Here is a 15732-nt window from a genome sequence, read left to right as displayed (position 1 = left end):
AGGTCACAATAGTATGCAATGAAGTCAATTTACAGAACGTGTCATGTGGGCAGGCTCGAAGATAAGAGACGTCTGTCCAAAGCAGAACCGGAACCACACGATTTCCTCCGCCACCGAACCCCGGGAATACTGGAGCCGCCAAGTCCCGAACTCCCAGGTGGCCACTGCCTCCGCTTGTCGGATCTGGTACTGCTGGCGAGGAACAAAAACAGTTAGATGTAGGTGTGTTTATACCCAGCAACACGTATGGTGGGAAATCCACCTCCACCTCTCGTTGAAAAGTCTGCTGTCAAAAAACACAAAGCAACAATATTCTTCTGTCGAAAAGACAACTTGATTGGCTGAGCTCGTTACCTCCTAAGCATAGCGATATCTCGGCAAAGAAGTGGAGATGTCGTCCTGCTGATATACGATTGAAGATCAGATGATTGGTGACAGCTGTCACAGGTAATAAGTGACAGCTGTCACCCCGGCTGCTCCTGTGAGGCGGCGGCGCCCTCTTGTGCCTGGAGCCCGCACTCCAGGCAGGGTGCCCTCTGGTGGTTGTGGGCCAGCAGTACCTCCTCTTCAGCGGCCCACACAACAGGATCGAGTGGCCCATGGTGGCGGTGGGGTTATGGTATGGGCAGGCGTCTGTTATGGACGAAGAACACAGGTGCATTTTATTGATGGCATTTTGAATGCACAGAGATACCGTGACGAGATCCTGAGGCCCATTGTTGTGCCAACATCCAAGAACATCACCTCATGTTGCAGCAGGATAATGCACGGCCCCATGTTGCAAGGATCTGTACACAATTCTTGGAAGCTGAAAATGTCCCAGTTCTTGCATGGCCGGCATACTCACCGGACATGTCACCCATTGAGCATGTTTGGGATGCTCTGGACCGGCGTATACGACAGCGTGTACCAGTTCCTGCCAATATCCAGCAACTTCGCACAGCCATTGAAGAGGAGTGGACCAACATTCCACAGGCCACAACTGACAACCTGATCAACTCTATGCGAGGGATATGTGTTGCACTGCATGAGGCAAATGGTGGTCACACCAGATACTGACTGTTATCCCCCCCCAATTAAACAAAACTGCACCTTTCAGAGTGGCCTTTTATTGTGGGCAGTCTAAGGCACACCTGTGCACTAATCATGGTGTCTAATCAGCATCTTGATATGGCACACCTGTGAGGTGGGATGGATTATCTCAGCAAAGGAGAAGTGCTCACTATCACAGATTTAGACTGGTTTGTGAACAATATTTGAGGGAAATGGTGATATTGTGTATGTGAAAAAAGTTTTACATCTTTGAGTTCATCTCATACAAAATGGGAGCAAAACCAAAAGTGTTGCGTTTATATTTTTGTTGAGTGTATATATATATATATATATATATATATATATATATATATCTGATGTAAATCTGCTTAAATAAAATCTGAATGGGTGCGTTCACACTTCAAAATCGGATCTGATTCAGGTCGCTTCAGCCAGTAATGTGAGCGCAGCCTTTAGCCAGTTTGGTGTTTTTAACTCCTTTTAGTGAAGGCGATGATATTTTTTTTAAACTATCAGATCTTCTTCACTGAGAAGCAGGCACCGTTTGTCAGACGATGAACTAAAAGACATCAGCAGATTAAAGACATCTGAGATTTTATTTTTGATTCTCTGGACTAAAACTGAAAATCTTTATCGGTTTGAGTTTGAGTGATTCAGGAGACGATGGGTAGGAAGCCTCCCTCTGTGATCAGTTCTTAGCGGAAGACATTCACATTCATGCACTTTATAGTGACACCTTGACATTTTATCTCAGAGACCTTCAGCGCCTGCGTCCTGACACACCGTGTGCACACAAACACGCATGTACTACAGCTGCTGTGTCCACGATCAGTGGACATTACTGTTGTTGCTGGTGTTCCAGTTTGTGTAAACATGCAAACATCACTTGTCGTGCAGTGATAACTAACACACACACACACATGCACACACACACACACACACAGTTTAGGCAGCGTTGATTATTGCTTGGAGGAGTATTAGTTTTACTTTACTGATCCTGAAGTGTCATTACACTGTCAGGCCACCAGGTGGCAGGAACAGGGATGACGATGTCAAATTTGAATATTTTATTTTTTTAACCTCATTAAGACCATGTACTGTATTTGTTTGTTATTGGAGTTATGCAAAAAGATACAAATCAAATTTTTAATCAACTTGACAGCAAAAAACAGAAAAAGAAAAAAAGAGGGTTATATGTAAGCTTTAAATAATGATTTTTTTAAAAATTCATTATAACCAAATATATATGACAAATTAGATAAATAAATTAACAAATACATACACTTTTTCCAAATAATGTTGTGAAAAGATCAGTGATATGGCAGCCTGAGTAATTAATGATAATCATCAGCATGTTGTTTCTGTTTTGTTTTTTTTGGTTTGTTTGTTTGTTTTTTTATCTATCAGCTGACATACAGTATCTCACAAACAATGAAAATAATTGACATCTCCAAAATGAGATATGAACATGTCAACAAAACCATATAGGAACTGTGAATGTGAACCAAAAACGACATACAGGGCCGTTCAAAGGTTTGGAAAGGGGATTAAATATTGTTTTGTTACCTCCGCCAAGGAGGTTATGTTTTTGGTCGCGTCCATTTGTTTGTTTGTTGGCTGGTTTGTTAGCAGGATTACTCAAAAAATCCTCAACGGATTTCAATGAAATTGTTACCAGGGGTGTATCTTGGCCTAACATAGAAGTCATTCAATTTTGGTAATGATCCAGATTCTTTATCATTGCAAGATAGGGCCAATTTCAACATTTTTGCATCTAACTTCATGAAGACGGGTCACAAAGGCTGAACAAAAATTAAGTTACGACACAACAATAATTTAGCATTTGTTTCTCCTCATTGAATAAACTTATTAGAAAAACGTGTAGTTCATGCAGTTTCTCTTTATAAATACATTTGCTGAAGATCTAAGGGTTTAACCACTGAATCTGAAACATGACGGTAGATGCGTGAAACAATGTGGAATAAGTCTCTTTGCCAAAGGGTATTCCATGTGACGTCAGTGACCCTATGGCCTTGGTGGAGGTTTGCGCTCTCCGAGTGCAAAGTTTTTCATTTCAAACAAAGCATAAAAATTTAGACTTTGAATTAGGTACTACAAACCTTAGCTGTGATTGTGACTCATCTAATTTCAAAAACGAGTCAAGAGGACATATAATAACCGGTAATCTCAGAATAATTGAGAACAGGAAGCTTAGAAAATTACTTAGTAAAGGACCATCATTTAGAGAACAAAATAATATTAACTGGGACACAAACCTCATAATAGTTAAAAAAGCCATTAAGGATTACAAAAAGCATTGGGCTAAAAAAGAAAAAGTAGATACTAGAACATTGGATGAATGGGAAGGTCAAGTATTAGAAACAGTTCAAATTAAGATAGATAGACTTAGGAAAAAGGAAAAATCCATATAAAAAAACATGTACTGTCAGACAAGGTTTGCCTAGAATACCTAAATAACTTTCAAAGATGCTTTGTTTTAGTACCAGCAGATAAAGCCAGCAACAATATCCTAATAGTGTTGGGGAAAGTGTAGTGACACGGACCCACAACAGGGGGCGCAAATGAACGGTCAATAGATGAGCCAAAAGGTAACAATTTAATGTTGTGAATGTGCACAACGACTATACAGACAATCTCAGAATATGACAGCAGTCAATACACAAAGGTGACGTGTGGGCAGGCTCGAGGATAGAAGACGTCTGTCCTGAGAAGAGTCGGAACCACACGATTTCCGCCGCCACCGAACCTGGTGAATACTGGAGCCGCCAAGTCCCGAATTCCCAGGTGATCAACGTCCCCGACTGTCGGATCTGGTTCTGCTGGTGAGGAGCACAAACAGTGAGATGTGGGTGTGTGCACACCCAGTAACAAAAACAGTCAGAAGGTGGAAAGTCACCTCCACCTCTAATCACACACACGTGCAGCTCCTGTCAACCACTTATCTGGTTGGGGTGTGAAGCGAAGCCGTCGCTGATCACACCAAACGCCAATCCCACAGATAAGGAAACACTTACAGGAAAACGGCTGCAAAGAAGTTCAGACTGTTAGTCAGTGTTTTCAGTTTAGCAGAGAATTACCTTCACAGGTAGATGATATCTCGGCAATGAGGTGGAGATGACGTCCGGGTTTTATGGAGTAGTATGATGAAGTGTAGATGGGTGACAGCTGTCACTCATTATCTCATGACAGCTGTCACCCATCTACACTTCATCATACTACTCCATAAAACCTGGACGTCATCTTTGCAGCCGTTTTCCTGTAAGTGTTTCCTGTCTGTGGCGGCAGCGCCCTCTCGTGCCTGAAGCCCGCACTTCAGGCAGGGCGCCCTCTGGTGGTGGGCCAGCAGTACCTCCTCTTCTGGCGGCCCACACAACAGGACCCCCCCCTCAACGGGCACCTCCTGGCGCCCGACCAGGTTTATCCGGGTGTCGGCGGTAGAAATCGGCCAGGAGGGCCGGGTCCAGGATGAAGCTCCTCTTCACCCAGGAGCGTTCTTCGGGGCCATACCCCTCCCAGTCCACCAAATAGTGGAACCCCCGGCCCATTCGACAGACGTCCAGGAGCCGGCGCACTGTCCAAGCCGGCTCCCCGTCAATGATCCGGGCAGGAAGCGGCGCCGGACCGGGAGCACAGAGGGGTGAGGTGAGGTGTGGTTTAATCCGGGAAACATGAAAAACAGGGTGGAGCCGCAGTGAAGCCGGGAGCTGGAGCTTCACTGCAGCAGGACTGAGCATTTTGACGATCTTGAATGGTCCAGTGAACCTGTCCATCAGTTTGGGGGAGTCCACCTGCAGGGGAATGTCCTTGGTTGATAACCACACCTCCTGCCCGGGCTGGTATGCAGGGGCCGGGGACCGCCGGCGGTCTGCATGGGCCTTAGCCCTCGTCCGGGCCTTTAACAAGGCAGAACGGGCGGTGCGCCACACCCAACGGCACCTCCGCAGGTGGGCCTGGACCGAGGGCACACCAACCTCTCCCTCCACCACGGGAAACAATGGGGGCTGGTACCCCAGACACACCTCAAATGGGGAGAGGCCGGTGGCAGAAGACAACTGGCTGTTATGTGCATACTCGGTCCAGGCCAGATGGTTACTCCAGGCCATCGGGTGCATGGATGTCACACAGCGGAGGGTCTGTTCCAACTCTTGGTTGGCCTGTCCGTTCATCTGTGGGTGGTACCCGGACGAGAGGCTCACGGTGGCCCCCAGTTCTCTGCAGAAACTCCTCCAGACTTGAGAGGAAAACTGGGGACCACGATCCGAGACTACGTCAGTTGGCATGCAGACGGACGACGTGGTGGAGCAGGAGGTCTGCTGTCTCCTGGGCCGTCGGTCCACTATAGTGAGGATGGTGGTGTTGCCCTGGGACGGCGGGAGGCCCGTGACGAAATACAGGCCGATATGGGACCAGGGGCGATGAGGCACAGGAAGCGGCTGGAGAAGTCCTTGGGACCTTTTGTGGTCTGCCTTGCCCCTGGCACAGGTGGTGCAGGCCTGGATATACTCCCGGACGTCGGCCTCCATAGACGCCCACCAGAAGCGCTGCCGGACAACTGCCACGGTCCTTCGCACCCCTGGATGACAGGAAAGCTTGGAACCGTGACAGAAATCCAAGACTGCAGCTCTGGGTTCTGGTGGGACGTACATACGATTCTTCGGACCAGTTCCGGGGTCCGGGCTCCGTGCCAGGGCCTCCCGGACGGTCTTCTCCACGTCCCAGGTGAGGGTGGCCACGATAGTGGACTCCGGAATGATGGGCTCCGGTGGATCCGACAGCACAGTTTTGACTTCATCTTCGTGTACCCAGGACAAGGCATCCGATCTCTGGTTCTTGGTCCCAGGGCAATAGGTGATCCGGAAGTCAAAACGTCCGAAGAACAGTGACCAGCGGGCTTGCCTGGGGTTCAGCCGCTTGGCGGTCCTGATATACTCCAGGTTCCGATGGTCAGTGAAAACCGTGAACGGCACAGACGCTCCCTCCAACAGGTGTCTCCACTCCTCAAGAGCCCCTTTCACCGCAAGGAGTTCTCGATTGCCGACGTCATAGTTCTGTTCAGCGGGGGTCAACCTGCGAGAAAAGTAAGCACACTCTCTTCATTGGCTTCCTGTTAATTCTAGAATAGAATTTAAAATTCTTCTTCTTACTTATAAGGTTTTGAATAATCAGGTCCCATCTTATCTTAGGGACCTCGTAGTACCATATCACCCGGCTTACTTGTAGTTCCTAGGGTTTGTAAGAGTAGAATGGGAGGCAGAGCCTTCAGCTTTCAGGCTCCTCTCCTGTGGAACCAGCTCCCAATTCAGATCAGGGAGACAGACACCCTCTCTACTTTTAAGATTAGGCTTAAAACTTTCCTTTTTGCTAAAGCTTATAGTTAGGGCTGGATCAGGTGACCCTGAACCATCCCTTAGTTATGCTGCTATAGACGTAGACTGCTGGGGGGTTCCCATGATGCACTGTTTCTTTCTCTTTTTGCTCTGTATGCACCACTCTGCATTTAATCATTAGTGATCGATCTCTGCTCCCCTCCACAGCATGTCTTTTTCCTGGTTCTCTCCCTCAGCCCCAACCAGTCCCAGCAGAAGACTGCCCCTCCCTGAGCCTGGTTCTGCTGGAGGTTTCTTCCTGTTAAAAGGGAGTTTTTCCTTCCCACTGTAGCCAAGTGCTTGCTCACAGGGGGTCGTTTTGACCATTGGGGTTTTACATAATTATTGTATGGCCTTGCCTTACAATATAAAGCGCCTTGGGGCAACTGTTTGTTGTGATTTGGCGCTATATAAAAAAATTGATTGATTGATTGATTGAAGAACCTTACTGGTCTCCCTGCTCTGGGATAGCACGGCTCCTATCCCTGAGTCAGAGGTGTCCACTTCAACCACAAACTGGCGGCTAGGGTCGGGCTGCACCAGAACTGGTGCAGACGAGAACCGGCATTTCAACTCCTTGAATGCGGCTTCGCACCGATCCGACCAGGTGAAGGGGACTTTTGGAGAGGTCAGGGCTGTCAGGGGGCTAACTACCTGACTGTAGCCCTTAATGAACCTCCTGTAGAAATTTGCAAAGCCGAGGAACTGTTGCAGCTTCCTACGGCTTGTTGGTTGGGGCCAATCTCTCACCGCCACAACCTTGGCCGGATCAAGGGCGACGGAGATGGAGGAGATGATGAACCCCAGGAAGGACAAAGAGGTGCGGTGAAACTCACACTTCTCGCCCTTCACAAACAGCCGGTTCTCCAACAACCGCTGCAGGACCTGACGTACATGCTGGACATGAGTCTCAGGATCCGGGGAAAAGATGAGTATGTCATCCAGATACACGAAGACCCGCAAGACGTCATTTACCAAAGCTTGGAACGTCGCGGGGGCGTTGGTGAGGCCGAACGGCATGACCAGGTACTCAAAATGACCTAATGGGGTGTTAAATGCTGTCTTCCATTCGTCTCCCTTCCGGATCCGAACCAGGTGATACGCATTCCTAAGGTCCAGTTTGGTGAAAATTTGGGCTCCATGCAGGGACGTGAACATTGAATCCAACAGGGGTAAAGGGTATCGATTGCGAACCGTTATGTCGTTCAGCCCCCTGTAATTAATGCATGGACGGAGTCCGCCGTCTTTCTTGCCCACAAAAAAGAAACCTGCACCCATCGGGGAGGTGGAATTCCGGATCAGCCCGGCAGCTAATGAGTCCCGGATGTAGGTCTCCATTGATTCGCGCTCAGGACGTGAGAGGTTGTACAGCCTGCTGGACGGGAACTCAGCGCCCGGGACCAAATCAATGGCACAATCGTACGGACGGTGCGGGGGAAGGGTGAGCACCAGATCCTTGCTGAAGACGTCAGCAAGGTCGTGGTACTCAACCGGCACCGCCGTCAGATTGGGAGGGACTTTAACCTCCTCATTAGCATTTATACCAGGAGGAACCGAGGATCCTAAACAATTCCGGTGGCAGGTTTTGCTCCACTGAGTCACAACCCCAGATGGCCAATCAATCCGGGGATTGTGTTTAATCATCCATGGGAAGCCCAAAATCACGCAGGAGGTAGAAGGAGTTACAAAAAACTCAATCTCCTCCCGGTGATTCCCAGACACTACCAGGGTTACAGGTAGTGTCTTGTGAGTGATAAAAGGGAGAAGAGTGCCATCTAGTGCTCGCACCTTCACTGGCGAAGAAAGCGCCACCGGAGGGAGCCCTACCTCCCTTGCCCATCTGCTATCCAGCAGATTCCCTTCTGACCCCGTGTCCACCAGTGCTGGGGCTTGAAGGGTTAAATCCCCGCTCAGGATTTTAACTGGGAGTCGTGTAGACAGATGTGTATGACCCACGTGAATGTTTTGACCCCCCGTCAGCCCAGTCTCTAAGAGCGGGCGCTTGTGTTTTGACCGCTTGAGGCAGTCTCTCTGCTGATGCTCACTCGAGCCACAGACAAAGCACTCCCCGTGGATCAGCCTCCTCTGTCTGAATGTGGCCCTGCTCGTGTCCCTAGCACCGTCAGCAGGGGGAGCTGTAGCCACACGGAGAGCTGTGGCTGTGGAGCGTGGGGAAGACGGCTCCCTTTCGGACCCGGGAGGAAGAGGGACGGCTTGTGCCTGACCACGCCCTTCGCCTCGCTCCCGTCGGCGTTCTTCTAACCGATTGTCCAACCGTATAACCAAATCGATAAGCTCAGCCAAATCCCGCGGTTCCTCCTTAGCCACCAGGTGCTCCTTCAGGACCGACGACAGTCCATTTATGAAGGCGGCGCGGAGCGCAGTCATATTCCAGCCGGACCTCGCAGCTGTGATGCGGAAGTCGACTGCATATTCGGCTGCGCTCCGATGCCCCTGTCTCATTGACAGCAGCACGGTAGATGCGGTTTCGCCTCTGTTAGGGTGATCAAAAACGGTCCTGAGCTCCCTCACAAACCCAGTATAAGTGGTAAGGAGCCGTGAACCTTGCTCACAAAGCGCTGTAGCCCAAGCGCGTGCCTCACCCCGAAGCAAATTAATCACGTAAGCCACCTTGCTGGAGTCAGACGCGTACATCACGGGACGTTGTGCAAAGACGAGCAAACACTGCATAAGAAAGTCCGCGCACGTCTCCACACAACCTCCGTACAGCTCTGGGGGGCTTATGTATGCTTCAGGGGATGGTGGGGGGGGGTCGTTGAATGACCAGTGGAACGTCTGTATTCGGCACCGGGTCGGCAGGAGGAGGAGCTGCAGCAGCGCCCTGAGCGCACGCATCCACCTGCGCGGTGAGAGCCTCCATCCTGCGATTAAAGATGACGTTTTGCTCGGTCATCAGGTCCATCCGAGCGGTAAAGGTGGTGAGGATATGCTGCAACTCACCAATCACGCCTCCAGCCGACACCTGTGCACCCTGCTCTTCCATTGGCTGTCCAACAGATGGTTGACGCCCCTCGGGATCCATGACAGTGGCCGAGATATCCTGTTGGGGAAAGTGTAGTGACACGGACCCACAACAGGGGGCGCAAATGAACGGTCAATAGATGAGCCAAAAGGTAACAATTTAATGTTGTGAATGTGCACAACGACTATACAGACAATCTCAGAATATGATAGCAGTCAATACACAAAGGTGACGTGTGGGCAGGCTCGAGGATAGAAGACGTCTGTCCTGAGAAGAGCCGGAACCACACGATTTCCGCCGCCACCGAACCTGGTGAATACTGGAGCCGCCAAGTCCCGAATTCCCAGGTGATCACCGTCCCCGACTATTGGATCTGGTACTGCTGGTGAGGAGCACAAACAGTGAGATGTGGGTGTGTGCACACCCAGTAACAAAAAACAGTCAGAAGGTGGAAAGTCACCTCCACCTCTAATCACACACACGTGCAGCTCTTGTCAACCACTTATCTGGTTGGGGTGTGAAGCGAAGCCGTCGCTGATCACACCAAACGCCAATCCCACAGATAAGGAAACACTTACAGGAAAACGGCTGCAAAGAAGTTCAGACTGTTAGTCAGTGTTTTCAGTTTAGCAGAGAATTACCTTCACAGGTAGATGATATCTCGGCAATGAGGTGGAGATGACGTCCGGGTTTTATGGAGTAGTATGATGAAGTGTAGATGGGTGACAGCTGTCATGAGATAATGAGTGACAGCTGTCACCCCCGGCTGTGTCCGTGGCAGCAGTGCCCTCTCGTGCCTGAAGCCCGCACTTCAGGCAGGGCACCCTCTGGTGGTGGGCCAGCAGTACCTCCTCTTCTGGCGGCCCACACAAAATATAGTTTGCAAAAAATATTACTTAGATGTAGTTTTAAAGGAACTCAACACTAGTGATGGGATTAACCCACAAACATACGAGGTCTATTAGAAAAGTATCCGACCTTATTATTTTTTTCAAAAACCATATGGATTTGAATCACGTGTGATTGCGTCAGCCAAGCTTGAACCTTCGTGCGCATGCGTGAGTTTTTTCACGCCTGTCGGTTGCGTCATTCACCTGTGCGCAGGCTTTGAGTGAGGAGTGGTCCACCCCTCTCGTCGTTTTTTTCATTGTTTAGGAATGGCTTCCGTTACACTGATGATCTACTTACTTTAAATAACCCTAATTTTGAGAATGAGATTAAAATATTTATCCATCAGAATTAGAACTAAAAAAGACTACAGAAACAATAAAAAAAAACTCTCATACTTAGATATAGAGTTGAGCATTACAGATAGACAGTTTAGAACAGCCGTTTTCGACAAACGGGATGATTTTAACTTTCATATTGTAAAACGTCCTTGTATCAATCAATCAATCAACTTTTTTCTTATATAGCGCCAAATCACAACAAACAGTTGCCCCAAGGCGCTCCACATTGCAAGGCAAGGCCATACAATAATTATGAAAAACCCCAACGGTCAAAACGACCCCCTATGAGCAAGCACTTGGCCACAGTGGGAAGGAAAAACTCCCTTTTAACAGGAAGAAACCTCCAGCAGAACCAGGCTTGTATGAGTAGTAACATACCGAGTAAACCTACATACGGTGTTTACACCTCTCAATTAGTCAGAATTGGTCGCATCTGTGATAATTACCAAAGTTTTTCCACTAGACACCATAAACTTACGAGTAGATTAGTTAAACAAGGGTTTGTGTATAACAAATTGGTTCTTCAGTTCAAAAGATTTTTTAATAGACATCAAGAAATAATATCTAAGTTTGGGGGTTCCCATTAAAAACATGTAGAAGATGGAATTTCTTCTACCTAGATTAGCTAACCATAACCTAACAAATAGGGTAAACCTTAGATAAAACCTATAACATATTATATCTGAGCCTTTGTTTATATAGTTATAATGCTACAATTATAGCTTAGCCTATTAGCTATTAATTATCTAATAAGCTGCCTCACCCTCATTCACTATATATATATATATATATATATATGTATGTGTGTGTGTGTGTGTGTGTGTGTGTGTGTGTGTGTGTGTGTGTGTGTGTGTGTGTGTGTGTGTGTGTGTGTGTGTGCCAGTTTAATGTTTAACATTTAAGTGGTTACTGGGATGATCAGCTGTAATTACATGTGTTCCCACATGAGGGCGAAGCTACTGAATACTGTGTTAGAAATATAAGCAGAAGAAGAAACAGCAAGATGCGTAACGCTGGCAGCTGCAGGTTTGGTGATTAAAACGGCCGCCATTTTCTCTTTTCTGCAAATATATGTACTTATGTCTCCAAATACATTTCTACACTCTTTACTGTTTCTTGTTCCGCTCTTTTTATTATTATATTTAAGTAAATATTGGAGGAGTGGGGTACAATTAGTTATACCTAACAGTTAACGTTAACTTATATAGACGGCCTTAGCAATGATTATACTTTTTATTTTCCTATAGTATGCTAACAGAGTTACTTTAGATAGATGCCAGTACACTCACTGCTTCTACAGCTTAGCCTACTAACTATATTTGATTTTACTACTAGTCTACATACTAATTACCTATACTACAATCTTCTGTGATGTCTTATCCTTCTTATGTCTTATTATTTATTAAATTATACAGTAGTGTTCAGAATAATAGTAGTGCTATGTGACTAAAAAGATGAATCCAGGTTTTATTAATCCAGTATATTTCTTATTGTTACATGGGAAACAAGGTACCAGTAGATTCAGTAGATTCTCACAAATCCAACAAGACCAAGCATTCATGATATGCACACTCTTATGGCTGCTTTTCTCTTTGAAAGCCTGAGGAAAATGAGGCGTTCAAGACATTGTTCAGAAGAACAGCGTAGTTTGATTAAAAAGTTGATTGGAGAGGGGAAAACTTATATGCAGGTGCAAAAAAATTATAGGCTGTTCATCTACAATGATCTCCAATGCTTTAAAATGGACAAAAAACCAGAGACGCGTGGAAGAAAACGGAAAACAACCATCAAAATGGATAGAAGAATAACCAGAATGGCAAAGGCTCACCCATTGATCAGCTCCAGGATGATCAAAGACAGTCTGGAGTTACCTGTAAGTGATGTGACAGTTAGAAGACGCCTGTGTGAAGCTAATTTATTTGCAAGAATCTCCCGCAAAGTCCCTCTGTTAAATAAAAGACGTGCAGAAGAGGTTACAATTTGCCAAAGAACGCATCAACTGGCCTAAAGAGAAATGGAGGAATATTTTGTGGATTGATGAGAGTAAAATTGTTCTTTTTGGGTCCAAGGGCCGCAGACAGTTTGTGAGACGACCCCCAAACTCTGAATTCAAGCCACAGTTCACAGTAAAGACAGTGAAGCATGGTGGTGCAAGCATCATGATATGGGCATGTTTCTCCTACTATGGTGTTGGGCCTATATATCGTATACCAGGTATCATGGATCAGTTTGGATATGTCAGAATACTTGAAGAGGTTAAGTTGCCTTATCCTGAAGAGGACATGCCCTTGAAATGTGTGTTTCAACAAGACAATGACCCCAAGCACACTAGTAAACCAGCAAAATCTTGGTTCCAAACCAACAAAATTAATGCCTCGCAGATGTGAAGAAATCATGAAAAACTGTGGTTATACAACTAAATACTAGTTTAGTGATTCACAGGATTGCTAAAAAGCAGTTTGAACATAATAGTTTTGAGTTTGTAGCGTCAACAGCAGATGCTACTATTATTGTGAACACCCCCTTTTCTGCTTTTTTTTTTTACTAATAGCCCAATTTCTTAGCCTTAAGAGTGTGCATATCATGAATGCTTGGTCTTGTTGGATTTGTGAGAATCTACTGAATCTACTGGTACCTTGTTTCCCATGTAACAATAAGAAATATACTCAAAACCTGGATTAATCTTTTTAGTCACATAGCACTACTATTATTCTGAACACTACTGTATATACCTTTTTCTTGAGCTGCTTGGGTGGGTAGGGAGAGTTCCCATGGGATAAAAAAAGCTTTTTAACCTACCATCCCTGGTTTTCAAGACCAGGCACCTAAGTGGCTCCACTCTACTCTTTTCTATTCTCCTGATTTACTCTTCCTTTTAAGATATTTAGATATACCTTTGTATACCGGCATAGTTCCACCTTAGAATTGGAATATAATATATAAGATATACCTTACTGAATTTTCATATACACAACTGCTCATAGCAAGGATCCTGTATCTCCTCCCCACCACATCTCTCTCCATTCATGAGAAGGATGTCAACAGGCTCTTCAAGAGACAGGACACACACATAAAGCAGCCGGACCCGAGTCTGTCTCCCTATCTAGACTAGACCACTCACCACTATTTTTTTCAGGAAGCGTAATTTTTGAGTAGAAGTTGGTATCCACTCTTTTTGTATGGAATAAACTAGGGTGACCATATTTTGATTACGGCCAACCAGGACACTCGGCCCGGTAATGAGATTCTCAAAATGATACTTGAAGTTTAATCAATTTAATGGTCCAATGAAAAAACACATCTGTACTCCAGTCACCTGTTTTTGCACTGTCCCATTCCATTACATTTTATTTATTTAACAGTGAATATAGTTTTGTCTATTTGACTCTTTTTACTTCTTATAGAAGTGTTTTCTTTTCTTATTGTTTATGCACCACTAACAACAGATCAAATTCCTTGGATGTGCAAACTTGGTAATAAATTTGATTCTGATTCTTGCTGTTTTTACCCCATAACTCCATAACACGCAGTCACAGATAGACAAACTATACCTTTTTGGAATTGTTATGGTCAGACAAATAATGTGGTATAGTTTTCAATATGACTGGATCATTTTTAAATTTTGATTCCTGTGTAACTCTCCCCTCTCCCCTACCTGGTCACCTACTGAAAATACAAGTGGCCATTTGTTTTTTGTTTGTTTGTTTGTTTGTTTTTCAAAAGAGTAATGTCTAAGGAGTATGTGTGCCAAATTTTGGTGCTTGTTTCCAGAAATGAACGATTGTTACAGTTATGTAACAATTACCCTGACCTCTAGTAATACTGTGAGACTTGGAGTCATTTTTGATCAGGATATGTCATTCAAAGCGCATATTAACCAAATATGTAGGACTGCTTTTTTGCATTTACGCAATATCTCTAAAATCAGAAAGGTCTTGTCAGAGTGATGCTGAAAAACTAATTCATGCATTTATTTCCTCTAGGCTGGACTATTGTAATTCATTATTATCAGGTTGTCCTAAAAGTTCCCTAAAAAGCCTTCAGTTAATTCAAAATGCTGCAGCTAGAGTACTGACGGGGACTAGAAGGAGAGAGCATATCTCACCCATATTGGCCTCTCTTCATTGGCTTCCTGTTAATTCTAGAATAGAATTTAAAATTCTTCTTCTTACTTATAAGGTTTTGAATAATCAGGTCCCATCTTATCTTAGGGACCTCATAGTACCATATCACCCCAATAGAGCGCTTCGCTCTCAGACTGCAGGCTTACTTGTAGTTCCTAGGTTTTTGTAAGAGTAGAATGGGAGGCAGAGCCTTCAGCTTTCAGGCTCCTCTCCTGTGGAACCAGCTCCCAATTCAGATCAGGGAGACAGACACCCTCTCTACTTTTAAGATTAGGCTTAAAACTTTCCTTTTTGCTAAAGCTTATAGTTAGGGCTGGATCAGGTGACCCTGAACCATCCCTTAGTTATGCTGCTATAGACGTAGACTGCTGGGGGGTTCCCATGATGCACTGTTTCTTTCTCTTTTTGCTCTGTATGCACCACTCTGCATTTAATCATTAGTGATCGATCTCTGCTCCCCTCCACAGCATGTCTTTTTCCTGGTTCTCTCCCTCAGCCCCAACCAGTCCCAGCAGAAGACTGCCCCTCCCTGAGCCTGGTTCTGCTGGAGGTTTCTTCCTGTTAAAAGGGAGTTTTTCCTTCCCACTGTAGCCAAGTGCTTGCTCACAGGGGGTCGTTTTGACCGTTGGGGTTTTACATAATTATTGTATGGCCTTGCCTTACAATATAAAGCGCCTTGGGGCAACTGTTTGTTGTGATTTGGCGCTATATAAAAAAATTGATTGATTGATTGATTGATTGATGTGCTCCACTAAATGGATCCATCCATTTTATGCTTTATATTATATTTTAACATCTTTCCATAACTTAAATTTCAATATGGCAGCAGTCGACTCAGGAGCTCGACGCACCAAATGTCCTAAAAAGCACTTTCAGCCATATTTCTTCTACAACACTCCAACCACCACAAACAGACGGGGATTTAAACCCAGTCACAGTAATTTTTTTCAAGGTCA

General features: G+C 45.6%; 1 protein-coding gene across 1 annotated transcript in view; it reads right to left on the bottom strand.

The window, feature by feature from the left end:
- The window catches only part of LOC117511871 (tripartite motif-containing protein 54-like), a 54373-nt gene that overhangs the window by 3482 nt on the left and 35159 nt on the right, over positions 1–15732 (bottom strand). The gene's annotated exons all lie outside the window — the stretch shown is intronic.

The sequence above is a fragment of the Thalassophryne amazonica genome, chromosome 6, assembly GCF_902500255.1.
Source record: "Thalassophryne amazonica chromosome 6, fThaAma1.1, whole genome shotgun sequence".
Taxonomy (NCBI): Eukaryota; Metazoa; Chordata; class Actinopteri; order Batrachoidiformes; family Batrachoididae; genus Thalassophryne; species Thalassophryne amazonica.
Note: the sequence above shows the minus strand (reverse complement) of the source record. Positions and strands in the feature narration are given on the sequence as shown.